This window comes from Cherax quadricarinatus, chromosome 54 (assembly GCF_038502225.1).
Source record: "Cherax quadricarinatus isolate ZL_2023a chromosome 54, ASM3850222v1, whole genome shotgun sequence".
NCBI classification, from domain to species: Eukaryota; Metazoa; Arthropoda; class Malacostraca; order Decapoda; family Parastacidae; genus Cherax; species Cherax quadricarinatus.
In genome coordinates this window covers 12,768,856-12,777,013 of record NC_091345.1, presented here as the reverse complement: position 1 = coordinate 12,777,013, position 8,158 = coordinate 12,768,856, and the positions used below count along the sequence as shown (strand labels likewise).

At 36.6% G+C, this 8,158-nt stretch overlaps 1 long non-coding RNA gene across 1 annotated transcript; it reads right to left on the bottom strand.

Moving 5' to 3' along the window:
* Positions 1-3,226: 3,226 nt before the first annotated feature.
* On the bottom strand, positions 3,227-5,435 carry LOC128699084 (uncharacterized). Its single transcript, XR_011393482.1, has 2 exons — positions 5,334-5,435; positions 3,227-3,976 (listed from the first exon to the last, which is right to left on the bottom strand). It is a non-coding gene; the product is annotated as an uncharacterized lncRNA (long non-coding RNA).
* Between the last annotated feature and the right edge of the window lie 2,723 nt (positions 5,436-8,158).

Below are 8,158 nucleotides of genomic sequence, written 5' to 3'. Positions count from 1 at the left end.
GCTCGACCCCAAGACACACTGTCCCGCCTCAAGAGACAACACAACGTACGTGTCACCTTACCACTGAGGCAGCGATCCTACAAAGATCGCGCATCCAGCAGATCTGTAAAACTTTGTAAAACACCTAGCTCTGCTGGGTGCATGATCTTTGTAGGATTGGATGGTCCCGTCGGTTAGCGCGTCGTGTATTTTCTCTCTCCAAGAGACGTGCTAAAACGACACGGGTTCGAGTCCTCGGCTAGTAGCAGTGGCAGTGTTGTTATTGATTAAATACCACTCGTCCATGGTATGTATATATATAATATTGAGCAATAAAGAAAGTATTGAAATATTATTATGTTTCAAGTAGTGGGTGGGGTTTGAACGTACTGGCCTGCGACTTTTAGGGCCAGAGGCACTTTGTTTTAGAGATTTTAAAATTGAAGTTGAAAAATTATGGAAATTAAGGTTTTCTTACCAAAAAATAGTGCAAAATTCTGGCAACATGTTGATGCAATCAGCTTGTTTCTATCATATTTCTAAGTATGTTTTTTTTTTAAATGTAATTTTTATGTTTTTGCTGTCATCAAGAGGACATGTTGGCAATTAGTGTTTTTATTGCATTTTTTTACTTCGAAAATTGCTGCTGTTATGACTGTTTCATTCTAAACACTCAACATGGCAAATTCTGTGACGACTAAAGTGATGAGTACAGAGTTGTTACTGATCAGTTGCCTCTGGGTTGTCAACAATGATAGGGGTTTGCAACACGCTCAAATTTTATTTTTCATCTCCATAGAGTTTTGTAGAAACAAATATTTGAATATCTCAGGAATAAGTTATTGATATTTGTTTTAATTTTTTGCAAAGAGTAATAATAGGAGTGTCATGATTTTTTCACACAATGTTGATGAATAATGGTTCCATTAAGATTCAGAGGTGTTTTGCAATATGTTTTACCATTTTGTTGTTATTGACTCTTATTCTCCCCAAAAACGCCCCTAAAAAAAAAAAAATATAATGCAATCTATTGACATTTCTCGCAAAAAGTTTGAAATTTAGATAATCTAACTCTTTATCTTTCATCTGATGTTGACTAGAACATTGTACAACTTACCAATTTTGTAGGGGAAGGAAGGGTTTTATGATAAATACAATTGTGCAATATCTTGCAACTTTGCAACAAGGAGTCCATGCACACATGTGTATAGGATGCAAACTGCTCCTTCATAACAGCATAAAGTTACATTTGAAAGTTGACAAAAAAAAAAAAAAAAAAAAAAACAGATGTCTCTCCATCCCTTTAGAATTCACTTCCCATGGGTTGAAGCCTCACCCGGTCCGTGGTTTGTTTGCCGTCGTGTTATTAGGTTTTCTTGCGTTATTAGTATATGTTATTATATGTTATTTTTATATATTATATCACCATAACAGATGTCTATGTAGATCAGTTTCTCTGCTATTTTTATGATTCTAACGTCAAACATGAGCCCCAAGAAGCGCATGTTTGAGTAGAAAGTCACGAACGCCTCTCAGACCAGTCAGTCTGTCGTGGACTTGAGCGCCGTTGAAGAATGAGACACTTGTGCAGCATTCTGAAATCTTTACTGAGTGAACGTTTCACCAGCCAGTGGCTTCTTCGGTGAACGCATTGACTCCAGGCTGAGGGACTGATTACCTCAAACTTCTCAGCTCTCACCAATCTTCTCTGTTTTGGACTGAAGAAGCCACTGGCTGGCGAAAGGTTTCCACAATAAAGATACCATAATGTTGCACAGTGGTATAATTCATAATGCCTAAGTGTTGCACAAGTGTCTTATCAACGGGGTCTTCAACTACTGCGTGCACTTTCCGCCGAATGTTTTAAATTACGGTGGATCGGGTTTAATTTTGATTAACGTATTGGTTTAGAAAAATCACTTAAGTAAACATTAGGATATATTTATTAGAAAACTTTTCTGTCCTGGGGCTGTGATCTCTTCTGTCGGTGTCTATTACCATGATTAACGTGTATTAACTTATGGATCATTGAAATATAAAGAAAATGTGAAGCTTACGGCTGGCAGCTCAGGATAAGTTGTTAAGTGGCGCTGCGATGTCTTACGAAAGCTAAAAAAGGAAATATTTGAGAAAGGGTTGGATAAAGACACAAACACAGCAAAAATGTGATACTTTATTGACGACGTATCGCCCACACAGTGGACTTTGTTAAGCCATTAAATTAATAAATCCCACGGTGTGAGGGAAACGTTGTAAATAAATTGTGACAGTGTACTGTATTTGAGTCTTCATAGATCGTATCGGTGATTTACACTATTTCTCACCACCGAAGATGAGATGCATAACAATAAATAACCAGAGTTGCATTTGTGGTGGACCAAACTGTTATTTTTCCCCTCTGACTCTCCCATGATTCTATATATATATATATATATATATATATATATATATATATATATATATATATATATATATATATATATATATATATATATATATATATATATATATATATATATATATATATATATATATATATATATATATATACGTTCTCTCTTACACATCTTATCAAAGCAGTAAATAATATTATCATATTACCTTAGCAACCTTAAGGGCCTAACTATGGTAAATATCGTCCCTTAAAGCAGGTTCTGGTCTGTCAGCGAAGACAAAAACATAGAAAAACCAGGAAAATCAGGAAAATGTATCTAAAGGTATCTAGACAAAAAAAATAATCAGTAAGTTACGATAAGAAATCTACGTTTATGTTAATATTTTGATTGAAGACACAAGAAAAAAAAATACATCTATCAAGTGACTAAGACACACACACACACACACACACACACACACACACACACACACACACACACACACACACACTCCTAACATGTCTAACAAAACAACAATAGGAAAAGTCTCTTCGCATTACTTGTCTCATATAAAAAGAAAAATATATCAGTGACACTCTCTCGAAGTGAAAATAATATTAAAGCTTTACTGATATCACACAATAAAGTTGATTTCCTGTTGTTGCTATGGTTACCTACGCTCGTTACTCTAAACGGAGTTTATCATTTTAATAAATTAATTCGTATCACACTTTCTCGCTTTTCTCTAGAATCATTAAAAGTCCCTCAAACATTTCTCGAACTTGGTTATAAGTTCTTATAATTTATTAATGCTTAACCATTTGCAAATGGGCGAAATGAGCTTACACGAAGGTACATTAAAAAAAATGATATATTGAAAATAAATATTTATTGTTGTAAATTCAGTATATCACCAAAAAAATGCAAAACCTGATGTAAACTCATGAAACATAAAAAAAAAGTTAATCTTAAGCTTCAAGCTCTCGTAGACCTCTAGGGCTGTTGCATTTTCTCTTTCAAACTGTTGTTTTGCTTATGTCTATTAAAAAGCAAATTTGTCAAACGCCCGTATGTAGATAAGTTGGGTGGGGGTCGTGGCTCATTCTTGGTCAGTTGAGCTGAATTTGTGCTGGGAAGAACACCAGCAGCAGTGCTGCTCTTGTTACCTACTACAGCACCAGGATTGCTGGTGAACAGTTGGTTGTTGATCAGGACCAAGTCAGGGAAGTTCTCCGATGTGAAGAATCCTCGACTGAATGTCTGTTCTGCCAAACTCAGTAAAGGTCATGAGTTGGCATAGTTTCTTGAAGCGCAATACCATCCTTTAAAGCCACAGACTTTCTTACCACCTTGACTACCAACGTCTCCTTTGGGTTTATCCGCGATGTCCATGATGACCATGATGTCCATGGTGTCCACCACCTGGAAATCTGCCCCCACCAATGATGCCTCCACTGCCAGGAAATCTACCCCCGATGCTTCCACCTCCTGGAAGTCTTCCAATAAAGCCACCACTACCCGGGTATCTGCTGCCAGGGAAGCCATGTTGAGGGTTGGCTTCTGATAGTTGCAGGAAGCAAACAATTACTACAAGAGCGGCGGCGACTGTGATGCGACTCATACTGAAATGTAAGAGATACAAATTGATGACACTGATGATGATACTGATGATGACAATGACGATGATACTGACGATGATACTGATGATGACACTGATGATGATACTGACGATGATACTGATGACGACACTGGTGATGATAGTGATATACTGACCATCCGGTTGACCTCACAACCCCGGAGTCACAGCTAAGCATCATCTAATTAAACTGAAGGTTGGAAAAAGTCAGTCTTTACATTTTTAACATAATAATGAACAAGAATCTCATATATTAGATTTAACCTATATTAAGTTTGATGAGATATTTACTGAACATTTGTTATATATTATTTAAGTGAAAAATTTATCTTTTCATTTTGTCTGACTTTTGAGAAACGTAGTTGTTATTAGAGGACGGAGGATAGAGCCTCTAATGTTGACTCTCATTAACTAGTTTAGTATTTATCATAAATAAATTACGACTTAACAATAAAATTATTATTTACTAATTACACTTATATGCTTAATTAAATATGAGAAGTTCAATATACATAAATAACTATTCGGCTGTAGTTATCATTAGTTAAATAATAACCATTGATCACTAGTTTAGGCCTAAAATAATAATGTTTATTGTAGTCTCATTGTTATTGGTAATATACTACAACAAATACAATAAAATTCATCTTGAAGTTATCTTTAAAATTAGCCTGAAACTATCTATGTTCATTGAAATATCTGTTTGCTTTATGAGTTATTTGTGTAAAGGTCGTTCCGTTTCCTTGGATCAAGAATTTTTACACCATTATTCAGATACCTTCTAGAGATGTTGATTTGTCTGTTGATAATTCGTAAGTGATTATTACCAATTTTCTGATGTAAGGGAACTATAACTTATACGAAAGTGGTTTAGATCGTGCAGAAACTGACGCACTGCAATGCGTAAGAAAATGAACGTTGAAGTCTCGTTAAATGCTTTCAATTGTTCATTAGCTCTGTGTTCACCAAGAAGTGAACAAATATAAGCAGAAGATAGAGAAATACATAACATCCAAACTGAGGGACTGATTACCTTAAACTTCTCATTTTTCCATAATAAGTAATCAGTTACAATCTTCATTTCCTTCCGAATTACAGGACGTTAGTATCGGTAAGTGTTATTCCACCTACAGTTTGAATATTATTTATTTTATGTATGTTACTTAAACAAAATGTAAATAAGCTTATATACGAATACTTCAAAATCAATAAAAGGAAATTTCTCTACAGGAAAGTAACGTCTGGCAGCGGGTTAGACATTGAAATGGGTAAGACAGTTGGAAACAGCACGCTGTTTATCCTTGTTGAGGAACATAAAAGGGAAAGTTTGCGTGGCTGCGTACCTGACGATGTTGGCACTGATGGCTGGAGAGGATGACCCAAGACTGAGGCAGCAACACCATCTGCTGAGTATATATAGGTTAGTGACCCTGGACACCACCCAGTCCTAAACCAGTTGCCAGACACTACTACACTCAAAACTCTCAATTAATTTGGTTTCAACACCTTAGACGATGACTTGCTAAAAGTTAATGGAATACGTTCATAAACATCTAGGCAAAACATTGTTTTAGCTCTATATCATACTCTCAATAATACAAAGCAAAAAGAAAATAGTGAAAGGGAAATTTTAAGTGATCTTACGTGTTACACCAGGTAACTTTTGACTTACCTAGGTTACTCACCCTCTACTTGGGGAGGTCACTAACACACACACACACACGCACACACACACACACACACACACACACACACACACACACACACACACACACACACACACACACACACACACACACACACACACACACACACACACACACACACACACACACACACACACACACACACACGATAACGGCACACAAAATACTTCGAGAAATTTACAAGGAGGATAGAGTCAGGATGTTAAAGAGATGGGACTCAGAAACAAGGGGTCACAATAGGAGGTTGAAGATTCAGATGAGTCAAAGGGATGCTAGGAAGCATTTCTTGGATCACAGATTTGTCAGGAAGTGAAATAGTCTTTAAAGTGGCGAAGTGGAGACAGGAACCATCCCTAGTTTTAAGACGAGGTTTGAAAAAGCTCATGGAGCAGGGAGAGAGAATCTAGTAGCGATCAGTGAAGAGGTGGGGGCAGGAGCTATGAATCGACCCCTGCAACGGCAAATAGGCGAAAAACAACCACTCTGAAAGAATAGAGAAATTCCAAGCGCTTTCGTGACTACTCACATTATCAAGGAACATAGTTCCTTGATAATGTGAGTAGTCACGAAAGCGCTTGGAATTTCTCTATTCTTTCAGAGTGGTTGTTTTGCATATTCTGAAATCACCTGTTTTCTGTGATCTTATTGCATATATATATATATATATATATATATATATATATATATATATATATATATATATATATATATATATATATATATATATATATATATATATATATATATATATATATATATATATATATATGTGTATATATGGGGCGAAACAGAATAACTTCAAGAGTGTATCAGTCTGTAGTAGAAGGAAGGCAGGGTAGGGGTCGGCCTAGGAAAGGTTGGAGGGAGGGGTAAAGGAGGTTTTTTGTGCGAGGGGCTTGGACTTCCAGCAGGCATGCGTGAGCGTGTTTGATAGGAGTGAATGGAGAGAAATGGTTTTTAATACTTGACGTGCTGTTGGAGTGTGAGCAAAGTAACATTTATGAAGGGGTTCAGGGAAACCGGCAGGCCGGACTTGAGTCCTGGAGATGGGAAGTACAGTGCCTGCACTCTGAAGGAGGGGTGTTAATGTTGCAGTTTAAAAACTGTAGTGTAAAGCACCCTTCTGGCAAGACAGTGATGGAGTGAATGATGGTGAAAGTTTTACTTTTTCGGGCCACCCTGCCTTGGTGGGAATCGGCCAGTGTGATAATAAAATATATATATATATATATATATATATATATATATATATATATATATATATATATATAAATATATATATATATATATATATATATATATATATATATATATTCATATATATACACACACACACTCACTCACACACTTGTAAAAGATTTTCTACTCTGCCAAGCCGACCATTGTCAATGCTTCCTTCTTAAGGGGTTGTTCAACAAGTCTGTTATTATCCATGGACCTCTGGCTCACGCAGCCATCACGGCCTAGTCTGAGCACTTGGCGGAGGTTGTGATCATGTTTCCTCTTGAAAATGTCTACACTTTTTCCGGCAATGTTTTTGATATCGGCTGGTAACAGGTTAAACAGCCCTGGTCAAGAGATATTGATAGAGTCTTGTATTATTGTTCCTGTGGCAACTCTCCTCTTCAGTGAATTTATTTTGTATTTCCTCCTTTATCTCTTACTCCTGCAAGTTGTTAGATTAGTGTTTAGATTTGGCCCTTCAGTATTTTTCGAGTGTATTGTATCAGAGTACGTTCTCTACTTTGCTCCAGAGAGTACATCACAGTATTTTAAGGTATATCTTGTACAATCTCTGCGCAGGAAGTATGCGAGTTCTCTATACTTTTCAGATCTAATGTCTCTCTTGCCTTGAATTGTGAGCGTAAAGTGATGTTTTACAGGTATAAACACAAGGAACTTGATTACCACCGTCTTTATTCACTCTCTTATCTCTTGATTTGTTAATTGTATTCTCTAGGTGATATATCAAATAACAAGAGATTTCCTCACATTTTTACCAGTTTCTCATAGTCAGTCACTGAACTGCCTGCGCTTTGCATACACTGCGCGTTTTCAGTCATTCATTTCTGAGCAAATTTGTGAGGTAGAAGGTGAGCTGGGCACATCACAACTTTCCTCCCGTGGCACCTGTGAACAACAGTTCTAAATAAGGCAGGTAGGAAAGTGTTTGGCTACATACGTATTTTACTTGATAATGTGTTTACGAAAGGTCTTGAGGTTATTCCTTTCCCCTTTGCCGAGTATTATTTGATTGTATAATGTAGATACATGTCTCTTCTACCGAGATGTATATTTATGAACTTATTTCATGAACTTTCAGCAAAGTCATCACACAAAGAATTTGGAACTAAATAAATTGATGTGAGTTTTGAGTGTAGCAGTGTCTGGCAACTGGTTTAAGACTGGGTGGTTCCAGGGTCACTAACCTATATATACACAGCAGGTGGTGTTGCTGCCTC